Raw genomic sequence first — 18,539 nt, forward strand, 5'->3', positions numbered from 1 at the left:
AGTCTCACATACTTGGTGTTGCCTTTGGGTACATGGCTTGGCTTAGGAACAGCTCTTCAGTAGAGATGCTGTTGCTTCTGATGTGCTTTGACTCAGAGCTGAAGGACTCAGGCCTCTGGGGGAGGCCATCCTGGTCACCTCCAGGCTGCTCCTGGGACTGAATCTTGGTCTAGAAGAGGGAACACTTGTTGGGATAGACCCACTAATCTCTCTCATGCCACTTTGGTGTCTGACAGGGCTCTTGGATGGGGTTTTCTTACTAATGCCTGGGATGGGGACTTTGTGCCTCTCTCCAACTTAATTTGTTCCCATGTGTTGTCGTTCAGTGTCCATGTTCCCAAATTGTCCAGAAAGGTTTAGTTCCCTCCTCCCCAATCTAGCATTTAATAGTGGCAGTCATCCTCGGTATTTCCCTCAGCTTGGACTTGGTAGTAACACAGATAAGGGAATACAGAGATGTCAGATTTCAATTCTCTTCTCCAATTATGGCCAGGTGACCACACGTCTTCTTTTGAGTCCTGGACTGGTGAGTGACTGTCTAGGCACTCAGTGACACCAAAGCCTAGTTTCAGAATCTATTTTTTCTGAGGTTGATTTTGTTTCTTTGAAGACTTGAGGCCTACACAGGTGTCTGGATGTCTTGGAGTCCTGTGCTGCATTTTCCCCATGACCACTGTTGAAAAGTAGTTCTGGGGAATTGTAATGACTGACACGAGGGATCTGCATTCTCATGGAGAGCAAGGGACACAGATCTCCTGTCCTGATGTGGCCTTGTGAAGGGGAGTATGGGGCCCACAAAGATTCTCTTAAGACATAGGAGACATAGATAACACAGATGAGAATTCACAGTTTACAGCACCTTCAACAGGTTCATCAAGAGTAGGAACTAGGTATCTCTGGGTGGTCAGTTCTCTGACTTCACAGGTTGGTTTCAGCAACTGAGATGTCCTGGGAAATAGCATAGGACAAGCTTCACATCGTTGAAAGCTGGGTACCTAAACTGTCGAAATGAACTCAGTCAAAAGATGCTCTTCTAAAAGGTTCTGCATATTTCTGCCTTTCTGTGGACCAACTAGAGACAGTTGCTGAAATCTCAGAGGTGACCCGGTAAGCCAAGCTTAGAGTAGGGGATGCACCAGCGCTTCCATGGGAATACCTGGGAAATGTTATTTGCATCAGTGGCTTATTGGGAATAATTAACAAATTTAATTTCAGTTCAAGTGGTCATGTTCGAGGAGCAAATTAAAGATTCTTGAGGCTGCACATATAGAAAGAAGGGGGCATATTGTTAGAGACTGAGAGGGTACTTGGAGTGACATGACATGCCTCAGCTCCTGTTTGCCCACTCCTCTTCTGTAGTATGGAAGCAGAGGAAAAACTATCAAAACATCTGTTTATGGCAGATTGATTTAGGACCATGGGTCAACAGAGAGCCCATTAGAGGTGGGGGTTTGTGGCTGTGGCACAGACAGGGCCGGAATCACTGAGAAGACGTCAGGATCTGGAGGACCAACATCTACGTGGGACCGAGGAGCATGAGGAGCACAAATGGTGAGGCTCTTTCTAAACAGACTGGGCAGGGAGCTTGCTATCCTCGAATGTCACAAGGACATGTTCACCGGAAGCTGGAAACGGAACAGGGATAGGATTCGGTCAGTACTGAGTGTTTGAAGCCATCATGAAAACTCCAGACCTCAGTCCCTTTATTTTCACCAGTAATTGCATTTATCTACGATCCACCCCACATTGTGATATTTGAACACTTGTGCTGTGGGTATCAGAGGTCAGGGACTGGAACACAGCTGTGTAAATATTTAACATTTTCTGTCTCTGCCCCTTTCCCTCCTCTCACCTCTCATCTCTCCCTGCCTGTTTTGTGTCACCTGCACCTAAGAGTCTACTTAGCTGGGTAGGGGCCAATTCTCTGGGTCTGTCTAGGCAAATCATGCAAAGATGAATCTGGCCACCAGGAGGCATCTGAGATCTGCTCTGTAGTCTGTGCTCTGTAATCTGCTGATGGGATCTGCCTTTGTGACCTGACTCCAATGTGTTCTGACCAACCACATGGTTGGGCCTGGGATAGTAGTGTGGGGAGACTTGAGTTGCTGGCTCTGACACTCCCTAGTTGTGTAGATACCACATCAACACCCATCTCTTTAGTCATAAACCCCCTTGTGCTTAGTGGGGTCATGTGTCCACACAGGACATGGAAATCCAGCCTGGTGCTATGAGGAGCCTCAGAGTAATGATAAGGTGGTCATGAGCCTTGAAAGGCTTTTCCCAAATTGGTGACTAGTGATAGAGCACATGATCTCTTTCTCCATAATTCATGAGCAAACATTCAACTCCTGTTACCACAACCAGACAAGGATTTAACCACTTCCTCCCTCCCTCCTGTAAGAGCCTCCAGGTGACATTAGGTATAGTGTTGCTGGTAGCTACAGGGGGAAGCAGAAGTTAATGGGCTCCTGTTGGTTAGTAGGGTAGAGGCTGGAGTTGGGAAGATGCAATCTGACCCCAGTCATTCTGCAGTGGATTATCCCCTTGTATATTGAGAAGAGATAGAAAGTTTTGAGAGGAGGTAATTCAATAAAACACAATGTTTCCTCAAATCTATAATATACCTGCTGCTGTAGAACCTATCTCTGTGACTGTAGGATTTGTCCATGTATCTGAGCCAGGGCCTTTCAGGGACTCTGTGGTGATGTTAGTCTGTTCTCACGTTCCTTAATAAGCTTTTTGGAGGGAGTCGAGAGGCTGCTTTTCCTTCTACAAAAATAAGAAACATGAAAGCACTAATGATAAACCTGAAGAAAATTGTAGAAGGAGCTGTGGGCCACTTCCCACTTCCCGGCTCCCAGCCGCAAGCTAGCTTTACCCAAAATAATTACATGGAAACTGTATTCTTTTAAACACTGCTTGGCCCATTAGTTTCAGCCTCTTATTGGCTAATTCTCACATCTTGCTTTAACCCATATTTAGTAATCTGTGTAGAACCACAAAGTGGTGGCTTACCGGGAAAGATCCTAACCTGCATCAGTCTCAAAGAGGAGAGTCATGGAGACTGACTCATTGCATTCTTCCCAGCATCCTGTTCAGTCTACTCCACCCATCTATCTTCTGACCTATCAGGCCAAGCAATTTCTTTATTAATTAACCAATGAAAGTAACACATAGACAGATGACCCTCCTCCAGCAGAAAGTGTGTGACATACTTCTTAGATATTCACAGCAAGTGTGAGTGCTGCTCTCCCCCACTGAGAACTGATCAGCCTGCAAGCCTGAAGAAATCCCCATGGCCAAGAATGGAATATACTATGGATTGGAGGTGACCAACTGATAGAACTTAGACAAGGTAAGAGATAAATCATGTTCACAAGATACAGGATTTACAAAATTTCTAGAGATCTGAGATATGACAGATAAAACTCCCAGGTTGAAAGTTATTACCATAGTAGGTCTCCTTCTGAGGAATGACCACGTCTGAGGAAATATTATACCGTGTGGAACAGCCTTGAAAACACTGGCTTGGAACTAAGAGCAGCACCCAGAGTGTACATTGGAGAAAATCCATCATGTGGAAATCTCAACACTCTCAAGTAATATCCAAAAAGTTTAACCCATTTTAAATACCTTAACTATAAACTCAAATTAAAATATTTTTGAAGAATAAAATATCACAGTTAGAAGGCTAATATCCACAGTATTTACCTCCCACTTTCAAAAATGTAAGAATAATGATGCAAAATAAAAGAAAATTTAAATTCTAGAAACAGACCCAGAGTAACATTGAGTTACAAACACATTCAGATGACTGAAAATGTGTTCATGATATTTCTATGCCAGGAAATATAAGAAAGGATTGAGCCTGTTCAGAGGAGACACTCTGGCTTCTTCTGCCTTTTCTCTCCCAGGTGCACTTGTAGATGTTGCTTTTGACCCTATTTCACATCAACCTCAGCTAACATTTCCTGACTCACTCCTGCCACACCCAGTAACTGTTACCTAACTCCTCAAGTTGTCTGGGTAACCAGCAGGGCTGGGAACCTGAAGAAGCCCTTTGTCCACTGCCAGTGTCTCCCATGCCAGGCAGTGGCCACAACTGAGGGTTTTAGCCTAGCTTCATTCAGGATGTTGTCTCTGAGCTGGGGCATGAGGATGGTAGAAAGACCAGTGATCCCCAGGGCCCCACTCTTGCTAGTTGCACTCTGGGTGCTGCTCCTGGTTCCCAGCCAGTGTTTTCAAGGCCCTCCCACCTGGCGTTACATCTCATCAGAGGTGGTCATTCCTCGGAAGGAGATCTACCATGGTAGGGGATTTCAAGCACCAGGACGGCTCTCCTTCAGCTTGCGCTTTAGGGGCCAGAGACATATCATCCACCTGTGAAGAAAGACACTTATTTGGCCCAGACACTTGCTGCTGACAACTCAAGATGACCAGGGAGCTTTACAGATGGATTACCCTTATTTTCCTGTAGATTGTTACTATATTGGCTACCTGGAGGGGATCCCTCAATCGATGGTCACTTTGAATAGTTGCTATGGGGGCCTGGATGGGGTCATGATGTTGGATGACCTTGCCTATGAAATGAAACCCCTCAATGATTCAAACAGGTTTGAGCACCTTATATCACAGGTAGTGGCTGATTCTGATGCAGTGGAGTCTATGGACGAATGGAAGCACATGGAGCATAACACAGGCCCCTCTTTATCTAGAGCAAATTCCAATGTGGCTCCCAGAATGTCTAGTAGAGACTATGCTTCACATCCAGCTGATATAAAAGGTCATATGTTAGCAAGCTACACTGTACATTATGTAACCCAGAATGTTACAAGGACTGCCCATTATTTGTTTTCACTAGCCAGTTTAATGGACAGCTATATGAAGAACATTCACTTGCGGTACTATGTTTTTCTCTTCACTGTGTTTAATATAAGGGATCCAGGTAATGGTGTTCCAAGGGATGCAATAAGATGTGGTGAATTTCACAAATACTATCAGGATAATTTTTATAGTAATTTTAGGCCTGATGATGCAAACTTCATTAATGCATACGGGCCATCTGATATAAATGGAGCTCCAATATTGCGTTCTGTATGTACTCAAGATTGTATAAGCTGTATTGGTAAAAATCATCGATACTATGTATTTGTGTCTGTTGTGTTAAGCAATCGTGTTGGGAGGAAACTAGGTCTCCACTTTGATAATGAGACTTACTGTTATTGCCAGAGAAGGGCCACCTGCATTATGTTCATGAAACCTCAGCTAACTGATGCTTTCAGCAATTGTTCCCTTGGAGAGCTAAACCAAATTCTCAGTACCCCCGGTGAGTTGACTTGTCTTTTCTATGACTATCATACTTATTATAATAGATCAATATCCTATGATTTTTGTGGAAACTACAAAATAGATGCAGGTGAGCAATGTGACTGTGGCTCATTCAAAGAATGTTATGCAAATTCCTGCTGTATGCCAAATTGCAGATTCACACCGGGTAGCATTTGCGATAAAGAATCATGCTGTGTAAACTGCACCTACAGTCCTTCTGGGACACTTTGCAGAAGTATCCAGAACATATGTGATTTTCCAGAGTACTGTAATGGGAGTAAACTCACCTGCCCAACAGACTTTTATCTGCAAGATGGAACACCATGCTCAGAAGAGGGGTATTGTTATAAAGGAAACTGCACCGATCGCAATGTACATTGCAAGGAAGTCTTCGGTGTAAGTGCCAGCGCAGGTAACAAAAGCTGCTATGACATCAATAAGGAAAGCTATAGATTTGGACATTGTCACAGAAGACAAGAAAGCCTCGTATTCAGAGCTTGTGCCGATAAGGATAAGATGTGCGGAAGGTTGCAGTGTACGAATGTCACCCGCCTTCCAAACTTGCAGGAACATGTTTCATTCCACCAGTCAATTATTTCTGGGTTTTCCTGTTTTGGGCTCGATGAGCATCGAGCAACAGAATCAACAGATGTTGGACATGTGAGATATGGTACTCCCTGTTCCCAAACTAATTTCTGTGATCGAGGGTCTTGTAATGGATCTTTAACTGAACTGGATTACGATTGCACCCCAGAAAAGTGCAATTTCAGAGGAGTATGCAATAACCGTCGGAACTGCCATTGTCATGTGGGTTGGGACCCTCCAAACTGCGTAGGAGATGGACCTGGAGGGAGTTTAGACAGTGGACCCCTTCCGCTTAAAATGCGCACAATAAGACAGAGACAACAATCAGTGGTATATTTAAGAATAATCTTTGGTCGTATTTATGTCTTCATAGGCTCACTCCTCTTTGGGGTGGCCTATCGTGTAGCAATTATTAAGCTTAACAAGCCTGAAGACTTGCAAGCTGCTTTAATTCGTGGGCATGGACATGGGCATACTCCTGGACCCAGAATGCAAAAGTAAAAGTGAGTTAGCCTCCTGGATCCTGTAAAATAAAGAGAAATGAAAAGAAATTACAAATGTCGGCCAGAGGACAAGTAAAACCTCAATTCCACAGTTCTGAAGAGCCTGGGTCTATTTTATGGGAACACGGGAGGTGGTCAATTCTGACACCACCTGTCTTAGATAGGTTGCTGATGCTCACACTGGAATACATCTTTCAAAATTACAAATTGGTGTCTTTTGTAATGTTGGTAAGCTGTTTGGAGGTGCACTAAGCTTGCTCCTTTGTTGGTCAGAGGAGACCTTGAACCAGGAACCCTCTATGTCCTGAACTTAGGTCTTTGGGCTAAGGATTAATGGGAGTTGTCTATATTTCTTTTAAGAACGTATCCAGGATGGTACTGTAAAATGTGGTTCCTGAGCTCTGACACTTTCCCACTCCTTATCACCATGTTTGTCTGTGTTCCTCTCTCCTCCAGCTGTGGATAGGATTTTCAGGGGCACAGCTTAGAGGAATGGAGGGAGAAAGGCAGACTTGGGATCCAGGTGAGGAAGTTGTATAGGAGCACAGAAGCATTATGTCATACGAAGCCAGGGAACTGATGTTGAGAACATCACCATTAACACAGATCCTTGACTCACTAAGTGTACCACCCACACCTTATGGACACATACTTTCCACGGCCCCACTGCCAGAACATTGCCTAGAACCCAGTCTGGTGGAAGGGTATGCTGAGTCTCAGGGAGGAAGCTTCTGAGAGCACAGGGCAGATGCTGGTAGCCATGCCAGAGAAGCAGCAGGTGGCAATTGAAGTTCAGGGGTCAGCCCATCGTGAGGAGAATCTCTGATGGGTGAAACTTAGTTAGGCAAGGCCCGGAGACCACAGTTTCCAATGTCTTTTTCTTCTGCTGTGCCTGCACATGTTTGCCGCTGCAGTCTTTCTCTGGTATCTGGCATGGTGTGAATGGGTGTGAGGAGATTCCCATTGCCTGCAATATAGCAATATAGTGTGTTTATCTCACAGGAACATCCCATCCTACTGGACATTTTTACCAGTGGATTTTTATGAAGATTATCTCTTAATATGCTCTATTGTCTCATTGATAATTGTTAGTTTAAATAGAGTTTAATGATAAAAGATAAAACAAAGAAGTGTCACACAGCTAGAACACATGAGTTTCTATTGAGAAGCCAAAAGGTCTGTGGCTTGGGTTCATGATTAAGAAAGACACAGAGTCTGAGTAGCTCTACTAGTTTAAATTTTGCCAATCTTAACATTGCAAGACTTGTTCACAGGTTTCGGAGAGCATTGAAGCTGAAACAAAGCTTTGTAGAAAATTTAAAGTTAGACTAAGATGTTTTGGCAAATAGCTTTGAGGTGAAACCCTAGAAGGCAATCTAGAGTTTTATCAAGGCACACAGCTGAATGCGGAACTCATCACAGTCAGGGAAAAAGAACAGGGCAGCCCAATTATCATTAGTTGACATATACTTTTGCTAGGATTGATGACCAAAGGTCATGATTAATTCCTTATATATTTGCTATTAATTTCCTGATATAAAGAAACTACTGATGAGTGGGTATGTACCCTAGAGATTAGAAGTACAATTGAATGATTCTTTTTCATATAAAAGTTTAGATTTGTGAGTTCTTTAAGATTCCTTCTAAGCTCACGTTTCAAAATAAGTAGTAAAGGGACTGGTCCTTTCATTGTAATTGCAAAACACAGATTGCCAGTAAAAGAATATCTTGCTTGCTTACACACTGGTTATCTATAAGAAATTGATTGGGTATGAATGTATGCGGGTTCTTGGGATAATTTGACTTGTTTTTTTACTTGCAATACGTAAAATGTTAAATCATGTAAGGACTATGGAAATGCTTTACCCCCCCCCCCCCTTGTATTCATTGCAACCATTCCTTTGAAAAATAGACTGTATCCAGACTTTGTCCTTGAGACTGATAAACACAGTCCTTTAGTGGGGAAACATCTGTCCTGGACTGTGGAGAGGTTGCCTCTACAACTCTGAGAGCACCCCAGATGTTGACACAGTCCCCATTTACAGTTTCTAGGAGAGGTTGGACACTCAGTGGATTTGTGAGAATGAAGGGACCTGCCCTCCTTGCCTGCTTCACCCTACCGTCTGTTGCACAAATTACAGAGATGTGGCATTTTTTGTGTGGGGATAAAAAGCAGTCTTCTGTGAACTGTTAAGGTGCCTCCTGGAAACTTGGTGCCTGTGATCCCTATAATGTCAGACCTCCTTCTTGAGAGGACTAGTGGAAAAAGCATTGCTGTGACATTTGTTCAGGGTTTATGAAGACAACTGGAAGTGGAAAGGGGGAGCTTTTGCTGGTCTATGTCCCACCCCAGAGAAGAAGCAGCAGTGTCAAACTCATTTCCTTGAGTGATGAGTTTTCACTCCCTGAAAGGTCAAATGGTTTTCAGAAACCCTGAGCCTTCTGGTAAGAGCTCTGATAGGTAGGCTATGGTGTGAGTTCAGGAAATGTGGCGAATTGACTTCAGTTCCCTCTGGGTTAGCTCAACCCTGCTGCAATACAGAGACAAGTCAGGTCTCACAGTCCCTATAGGCACCAGCACCACTAAACCACTTGGAAGAATGTTTTCCATTGCCATTGGCAACCCAATCAATAAGAAGAACAGATTCCATAGGCATAAGTAAAGTTCACACAAGCCAGAAGAACTGGAGGACATAATGCATTTAGGCATCCAAGCCCCACCTATGCTGAGAAAACACTACTTGACCTGAGAATCAGTCAACCACCAGAAACCTTGGCTCTTCATACCAAAAGGCAGTTGCTGGCATAAGTGGATGTTGGCATGTTCAAGAATACAAATAGACCCATATCAATCACCCTGCAAAACTCAAGTCCAAGTGAATCAAAGACCTCAACATAAACTAGTTACAGTGAACTTCATAGAAGAGAGGAAAGTAGACATGAATGCATTGGCACAGAAGACTACTTCCTGTATGGATCATCAGTAGTACAGGCACTGAGATTGACAATTACTAAATGGTACTTCCTGAAACAGTAAAGCTTTTATAAGGCAAATATACTGTCAATAAGACAAAATGGCAGCCTACAGAATGAGAAAAGATCTTCACCAACTCCACATCCAACAGAGGGATGATCTCTAAAATATATAATGAACTCGATAAATTAGACAAAAATTAGATAAAAAACAAATAAATCATTTTAAAGTGAGTGGATAGATCTAAACAGAGAATTCTCAACAGAAGAATCTCATATTGCTGAAAAATGTTTAAGGACTTGCTCAGCATCTGTAGTTATGACAGAAATGTAAACCAAAATGAGTCTGAGATGCCATTTTATACCTGTTAGAATGGCTAAGATCAAAAATACTGATAACATCTGTTGGAGATAATGTGGAGTAAGGAGAACACTCCTCCATTGCTGGTGGGAGTGAAAATTTTGATTTTTCAAGTGGCTGTAGAATATGGTATTGTCTCAGAAAATTGGGAATCAATCTACCTCAAGACCCAGTTATACCAATCTTGGGCATATACCCACGGGATGCTCAATCAGACCACAAGGACATTTGCTCAACTATGTTCATAGCAGATTTATTTGTAATAAATATCTAGAACCTGGAAACAACCTAGATGTCCCTCAACTGAACAATAAAAGGAGAAAGGTAAAGGAAATGTGGTACATATGTACAATGGAGTATTGCTCAGTTATAAAAAACAATGACATCATGAAATTTGCTAACAAATTGATAGAACCAGAAAAAATCATCCTGAGTGAGGCAACCCTGATTTAGAAAGGCAAGTACAGTACTTACTCATAAGTGAATATTAACTCTAAAGTAAATGGTAACAAGGCTACAATCCAGAGCCCCAGAGAGGTGAAGTAACAAAGAAAGCCCAAAGAAGGACATATGGATTTTCCTGGGAAGAGGAAATAGGAAAGATCCCATCGGTAAACTGGGTGTTGTGGTGTATGGGGGTATGGGAACATGAGTGATTGGATTGGGTGAGTTGAAGGAAGGTTGGGTGAGGGGAAGAATAATGGAAGAGATGTCTTGCTAGGAGGTGCCATCCCAGTTTAAAGGAAAAACCTGCTGTCAGGGAAACTCCCAGGAATCCACAAAGATGACCCTAGCTAAGACTCCTAGGAATAATGAAGAGGGTGCCTGAACTATCTCCTGTAATCAGCTAGGTGACTACCCTAATTGCCATCATAGAACCTTCACCCAGTTTTAACTGATGGAAGAAGATGCAGAGATACACAGGCAAGTACTGGGCCCAGCTTCAGGAGTGCTGTTGAACAGAGGAAGAAGGAATTGTGCTAGTCAGGAATGTCAATGTCTTGACAGGAAAATTGACAGAGACAGCTGATCTGAGCTCTTGGGAGCTCAAGGACTCTGGACTGACAGCTAGGGAGCCTGCATGCGACCAGTCTAGGCCCTCTGCATGTCTGTTTGTGGGACTCCTAGCTGTGGGATCAGGACTTATTCTTGCTGATTAAGCTGCTTTTGGGCATCTATTTCCCATGCTGGGTTGCCTTGCCTAGTCTCGATGCATATGGGTTACAGGGAGGGAACTTTGGTGACACCCACGAGAGGCCTTCATTTCTAAATGGAGATGGAGAAGTGGATGGGGAAGGGTAGTAGGAGGTGGAGAAAAATAATGGGAGAGAGGATGGAGGTGAAATGTGATCAGGATGTAAACTAAATGAAAATTTTTAATTAACAAGAATATTTATTTATTATGTTATGTACACAGTGTTCTATCTGCATGTATGCCTGCACACCAGAAAAAGGCATCAGAACTCATTACAGATGGTTGTGAGTCACCATGTGGTTGCTTGGAATTGAACTCAGGACCTCTGGGAGAGCAGCCAGTGCTCTTAACCTCTGAAGCATCTCTCCAGCCCCACAGTAATATATCTTAATAAAAGTTTGGCTAGATACACAGATGTCCTTACCCTGTTGTTCATGGTCACATCAAAAACTAACAAAGACAAGAATGATGTCACTCTTCACCGCACACACACTTCAGCTTCAGATGCCTTTGTGGATCTACTTATCCTGATGAGCATGTCCTTGCTTTATTAACATAAAAGCTTTGCAGCGAATGGCATGGGAATGTGGCTAAAGGTGGCCACACATTACTGTAGCTGTGCTGCTCTCCACTAGAGGGCTTTCATCTGTGTCTGCACATGACCTGGGTAGTGTCAGTTATGGAGGAATTTTGCTGGCCTCTTGTCAGTAGACACCACTGGTGCTTTCAAAGGCCTACAGTGCACAGGTCAATGCTCACAGTAAGGAATTTTGCAGGCTAAGTTGATAGTGCTTTGTCGGTGCATGAACACACCTATACAGTTGTTCTGCACAGAGAATGATCTTTGATAGACATGCTTTCTGTTTCAAATGAGTACATTTCTCTTTTATTTTTTAATTGATTTTTATTGAGCTCTACATTTTTTGGTGCTCCTCTTCCTGCTTCTCCCCTCCCTTTCAACCCTCTCCCATGGTGCCCATGCTCCCAATTTACTCAGGAGATGTTGTCTTTTCTACTACCCATGTAGATTAGATCTTTGTGTGTCTCTCTTAGGGTCCTCACTGTTGTCTAGGTTCTCTGGGATTGTGATTTGTAGGCTAGTTTTCTTTGCTTTTATGTTTAAAAAGCACTTATGAGTGAGTGCATGTGATAATTGTCTTTCTGAGTCTGGGTTACCTCACTCAAAATGATGTTTTCTAGCTCCATCCATTTGTCTGCAAAATTTAAGATGCCATTATTTTTTTCCTGCTGTGTAGTACTCAAATGAGTATGTTTCTTAAGCAAGTACATTTTGTACTTTTGGCAGATATGACTGGGAAGACCCTCCAAACACTGATGCTGGAGTTCTTGGTTCAGATAAGTAATAATAACCTCTGTTGTGAACAGTTTTCCTCCTATTAATCTGTTTTCAAGGACACAGTGTTTGTAGTGCCCTTCTCTGCATCTTGATCCTTTTTCTTTCAGTGTAGTAAGAAGAGCGGGCTGCATACTGCTGCCCGGCTAGCTTAATCCCCGAAATAACCACACAGAAATTGTATTAATTAAATTACTGACTGGACCATTAGCTCTAGTCTCTTATTGGCTAACTCTCACATCTTAGTCTAACCAATTTCTAATAATCTGTGTAGCACCACGAGGTCGTGGCTTACCAGGAAAGATTCTAACCTACGTCAGTCTCAGGCTGGAGCTTTATGGCCTCTGCCACACTTCCCTTCTTCCCAGCATTCTGTTCTCACACTTCCCTTCTTCTCAGCATTCTGTTCTGTTCTACCCCGCCCACTTAAGGGCTACCCTATCAAAAGGCCAAGGCAGTCTTGTTATTCAACCAGTGAAAGCAATACAAATACAGAAGGACCTTTTACACCATTTCAGTCACAGAGATAGCAGAGCAGCCTACCCCATGAAACAGTCCTTAAGCAAGGAATGGGTAACCTAGCTGACTGGGACCCAGGAAGAAAGTCAGATTGTGCAGGTCCTGAAGCTGGAGGTCAGTCCTGTCTGAACCATTTTGTGTTTCCTGAGAGTGAGGCCGGGAAGTCTGGGTTTTGTCTCCATTTGTCAAATGCCAATGTCCTCTTCACTGTCTTTGATTATGTTTCTGCAGATGTCAATGATGTCTTCAGTCATTCCTGCTCTGAGTTCAGTTGATGCTGATCAACATAAAGTCTCTGAGGGTATTGAAAGCATTAGAACTTATTTCCATCTGCAAAGCTGAATGATGCCTGTGCTAGCTACTTTATGTCAACTTGACACACAAGATAGAGTCATTAAGAGAGTCATCTAGTTTCTCAATTGAGAAGATGACTCCATAAGATTTAGCTGGAGGGAATTTTCTTAATTAGTGATTGACATGGAAGGGCTCAGCCCACTGTGGGTTGTACTCCCCTCTGGGCTGATGGCCTTGGGTCTGTGCAAGAAAACAGGTTCATCAAGTACATAAAAAACAAGCCAGTAAGCAGCACTCCTTCATAAACTCTGTACCACTTCCCATCTCCAGGTTCCTGTCCTGTTTGAGTTCCTACCCTCACTAATTTTGATAATAAAATGTTACATGGAATTGTAAGTGAAATGAACATTTTTTTGGTCATGGTGTTATATTACAATAGTGCACTAAGATAATGACCATTATTTATACGTTTACATACTGTTATACATACATCAACTGTTTATTTCTTTATGCTTTCTGTATGTAGGCTGTATCTAGATCATTCCTATACGTTACCTATTGTAAACAATTCTGTAAACGAAAGATTGCAAACACTTAAGACACAATCTGATTTTATTGTTTTGGCTACATTCTGAGAATGGAATCACAGATAAATGATAATTATATACTATTAACATTTGATAGAATTGATAGCTTATGCCATGTTCATTCCCAACAAGACTACAGTATCTTGTTATACCACTTCATTACCTGTTGCTTACAAAGATGTCACCATGGCAGTAATGTATGAAAATCCTTGCTGGTGTTTGCATCAAGAGCCTGGATTTAGGGAATAAACTGTAGGAGTGTTTTCATGCTCTGGCTACTCCTGTCTGCTCACAAGTGCTAAGTCCATATGGCTGGGATCAGTGCCCTTGTCTGAATCCCCAGAGAGCTGATTAGCCAACACAAAAATACCCTTGATGTAACACAGAGTGCAGTGGAAATGCTGGATTTCCAGCAATCTTTGTCATGGATTTCCTAGCACCAAATATTATGAAACAAAACACGTTGATTATAAAACACAGATTTTCCCCAGTGCCTTCACAGTGTGACTTGTGTCAATCTCTATTTGCCTGAAACTAAGAAAACAAGGCAGAAAGCAAGAGAATGTCCATGAGATGTGTCTCAAAATCACTCAGCTTGGTGGGAACAATGAAGCCTCTGCCTCTGTTGCCCTCTTTCCTCCATGGGATCTCCTTCATGCAAAGCAGCTGCCTACTCAGAGTAGGCAGTTCCTGGCTGAGGAGCAGCTGTCTCCACACAGAAGCCTCCATCAGAGCATGGCTGTCCTGATGCCGCTTATCCACCTGGGGGCCACACCTTGCTCTGATGTCTCAGGGGGCTCAGGTGAGGAATATGGGCTTATGTTTTTGTTGTGTTTGAGTGATGGTGATACTGTATCTCTTCAGGATCCTGTTCCAGGTGCAGATACCGGAGCCAGTAACTGACCTGGTAGAGCCCCCGATACTTCATCCCTTATCTTCACTGTCTCTGAATTTTCTTTAACCAACTCTGATTAGCAGTGTGGGCACCACCCTCCAGTAAAGAGTCCCGTGTGGGCCCATATTTCATACAAAATATTTACAGCCAGGCTCTCTGGCCATGCTTAATTTCCAAGGCAGCTGCAATCCTGCCAAAAAAGCTAGCCACCTGACAAAGACGCACAATGTATGGCTCCTTCTCTCTTTTTTATTATTTAGATCGCCTGGGGAGAGGTGTTGATTCCAAAGCGGGTGACTTAAGTTGCAGGTGTTTCCAGTAGCCCAGCGACCCCTGGAAAGAGAATATAAATGAAAAGACCCTCGTTTTCAAGGGTGGCGATTTCCCCCTTAACTCGATGACCCAAACCAACAGATGCAGTTAGCATGAGGTTATTTTATTAATTTCACAGGCGTCTGTGGGTGAATCAGCAGGTCTCGCCAACTGATCACCCCGATCCAACTCTTTATTCAGCTTTTATAGGTTTACAGGTTACATGGGGGGGGGGGGGGCTTAGTAACAGTAATTCTATTGGTAGGGGCTTGGGTCATCTTGGGGACAGTCCCATTTGTCTGTTCCCAGGTTTTCTCACAAGGTATACTTCATCAATTTGACAGCTGTGATAAGGAGGTCTGAGATCTTAGTCCGGTCAGCTAGTCTCTTGACCAGATGTATCCCATAAAATACCCTGCTCTAGTGCCAGTTGTCCATAACGGAGACAGTATCTGACCCAAAGGTCACCTTATCTCTGTCTCCTAAAGGTTAGCTCAGTTCACCTCTGTCGTTTATCAGGACTGGCCAGGACACCATTCTAAATTTATAGGGGGGCGTTCTGGTCTTAATGAAACAGCCAGTCGTAAAATGACCTAAGCTTCCCAAACATCTGAGAAAACAGCTCCCTGTGAGTGAATGATCCTTGATCTGCTGGAAAAGCTGCCGATGGTCTGTTCTCATTCTCCCAGACTTGCAACTATATATATATATTCCTCATTTTTGGAATCCATATTTATTTCTTGGACTCTTCATTAATGAGTATCCACCTTGGTTTACCTGGGAGATAAAAGGTTTTTTGAATAATTAAACGCAGGTAGATCTTCAGGAATGGATGAAGCCTGAGATGCCCTTCCCGATATTGCTGTGTGACTTGTTATTTCCCCGCTCTTCCGGACTGGTTGAGTTAGGGAAAAATAGTTTCTATGTTGGGGCCTTTGGACCCTGACAGTCATGCTACAGTTTACAGTTCAGCACTCAGATTTCAAATCAGTACCAGCAGTTGGACACTTCCAACACCCTTCTTTTCTTTTCTTTTTTAAATTAGATTCTTAAAAACACAACAATCCAAGTTCTCACTCCCTCTTCTCCTCCCATCCCCTCCACACATCCTCCAAGCCAGCTTTCTTGGGTCCTTAACGTTATTGATGCCCCAGACAACAGGAAGCAGAAAAGAACATGGCACCCTCATTCCTGCCTCACCATTCACCTCTTCCTATTTCCTTACCTTTCACAATAAACAAAAGGCAGGAATGTTAGTCAACTAAGGACTGCCTACCTTCCAGAACCAGGTTCCTCCCTGCCCTCAATGACTTCAGCAGGATCATCTTAGGGAAGTGCAGGCTGCTGTGGAGCAGTCTAGGATGCAGAGGCTCAGCCTGGTTGGAATACTGTCAGAAGCACCCAGGGCTTCTGGTGAGTTTGGAGTAGTTTGCAGTCTTTATTGGAAATCTGCTAGATCAGATATAAACTAGGAACAAGAGGTAAAGTTTGGGAATTTAGGGGAAAATTTGTAACTTGGGTGCACATTGAAACTTTCAAGCCCACTGTCCTGGTAGGAGGAGGAGGGAAGCCCCAAGACCAGGAGGGAGAGAGAGAGAGATCCCACTGCCAGCAATAAGTAGGTAGGAAAACTTAGAAGTATTTATCTGGAGTCTGTTTGACTGAAACTTCTAAAGCCAAAATGCCAGCATCGGTCAATGGAGTTCAGATAATCTGGTAAAGCTTAAAAGTGCATCTTGATTATGCTGGAAACATCGCTGTCCAATCCATGTATCCAGCCCTCTGGAAAGAGAGCTAATGCTGCTAACCCAGAATCATTTTTGGGTTCCAAGTTTTTACTATGATTCAACAGCATAAATCTACTTTCTTTTCTACAGCGTGGATCTCAGTACAGATTAAATAAGTGGTAATACTTTTATCTCAACCATTTATCTCTTTTTGTAAATTAAAAAATCCATTGAAGTTTTAGTATAACAACAGCATAGTAAGGAGGAAAGGAATATGAAACTTATTTTTCATATGCCTTCAATCATGTATGTAGACCTTCAGAACTTGCTAAGCACATTAAAGTACTTCTCGAGACTCCACTTCCTTAAGCTTCCATAGCCTCAGACCATCACAACTTACATTTATAAACTTTAGAGAACTCTCTGAGACCCTTCAAATTTGCATAAGCTTTAAACTTTTCCTATTCAAATTTACCATGAGACACAAGTGGTTGATTTTGAGATCAGTCACTGCAAAGCAAATTTCTTTAATTAAAAGAATAGTAAAAAGTTCCATTGAAATCTGTTTTTGAGTTTATCTCCTCTCAGAGTTTGGGAGCAAGGTCAACAGTCTTTCTCAGCTAGAATCCAGGAAAGTGAGTCCCTGAGGCCTGATTTAAATGAGCCCTTTGGGGAGGAAGCACTAATGCTTGCTGATGTTAAGCTGACAAAGCTATAGTTAGTGAGTCAACATCATCAGAGATCTGAGAAGGATAACTTATAGTAGGAAGTAAAATCCAAATGGCCTATGTAGTAATTAAAATGACAGAGATGTACCTACTACCCAGACAGTTTCCCTAGGCTCCATGGTAACTATGACTTCTGTGGGGACAGTAGTTGTAGGTCTCAACTCCCACACAGAGTGGCATGGGTCTTTGACTGCAGGATTTACCTGTGGAGGAGGAACTTTGGAAAACTGACCTTACTTTGAGCAGACAGAGTAGGCACTCGACACATAGCTGTCGACAGTTTGTGCAGAGCCCTGGTGGCAAGGCAAGGCAATCTTTCCCAGTGGTTAGTGTTACAAATTCAGGTAGAGTTGTTGTGCCCCATCTGTCTTCTTTGGAGACTATAGGGTTCCCACTAGGTATGGGCATGTCTATTATGGGAAGATTTTTCATAAAACAGTTTAAATGCCATATTTCTCAGATCTCTGAAGAATTTCAGGACCATTATCTATTAAGTATAACTGATTTAGTTACTTACTTTAGGCTTAGCGGCGAAAACACGTTAACTTGTATATTTGAAATATCCTTACCAGTTTAAATTGGTAGCTTTTATAAGACTAGAATCTTACAGCTTTATCCTTGTTAAGTTTGAACTTTAAAAATTTGAGTTGAAGCTGAGTAGTGCTAGTACATGCCTTTAATCCCAGCACTTGGAGACAGAAGCAAGCGGATCTCTGTAGGTTTGAGGTCAGCCTGGCCTACCAGAGCAAGTTCCAGGACAGCTAGGACCATTGCACAGGAAAACCCTTTCTCAGAAAAAAAAATGACTTGAACATTTAACTGAATTACCTTTAGTATCAAAATAAAACTTTATACCACAAGAACTTTCCTGATATTTTTATAATGTCCCACTGTAGACTATCCCATGGTTCTTTGTATATTTTCTTGTTTTTGTTTTGATATGTCTTAGTTTATGCTAAGAGCTAAAACTTTTTTAAAAAAATATTTATTTCCTCCCCCAGCTCCTGCTGCAGGCTTGTCTTTGTTTCTCATTTTCCTGCCCCTTCCAAGCCATCCCTATTGTATTCAAGTGTCCTGCTCCTATACTAAGGCCATCCACCCAAAGGGGTCAAACTCTGGCCTCCAGGCAGGTCCAAGGATTCCTGCAAGGGAGTGTGGGCTTCTTCAGATTGTGCCTC

At 42.7% G+C, this 18,539-nt stretch overlaps 1 pseudogene and 1 gene segment (V, D, J or C); both read left to right on the plus strand.

The window, feature by feature from the left end:
- LOC119819860 overlaps nt 1-18,539 on the plus strand; it is a 719,441-nt gene that overhangs the window by 378,054 nt on the left and 322,848 nt on the right.
- Nucleotides 4,132-6,652, plus strand: LOC119819539 (annotated as a pseudogene).

Source organism: Arvicola amphibius, chromosome 7 (genome assembly GCF_903992535.2).
Source record: "Arvicola amphibius chromosome 7, mArvAmp1.2, whole genome shotgun sequence".
In the NCBI taxonomy this organism is placed as follows: Eukaryota; Metazoa; Chordata; class Mammalia; order Rodentia; family Cricetidae; genus Arvicola; species Arvicola amphibius.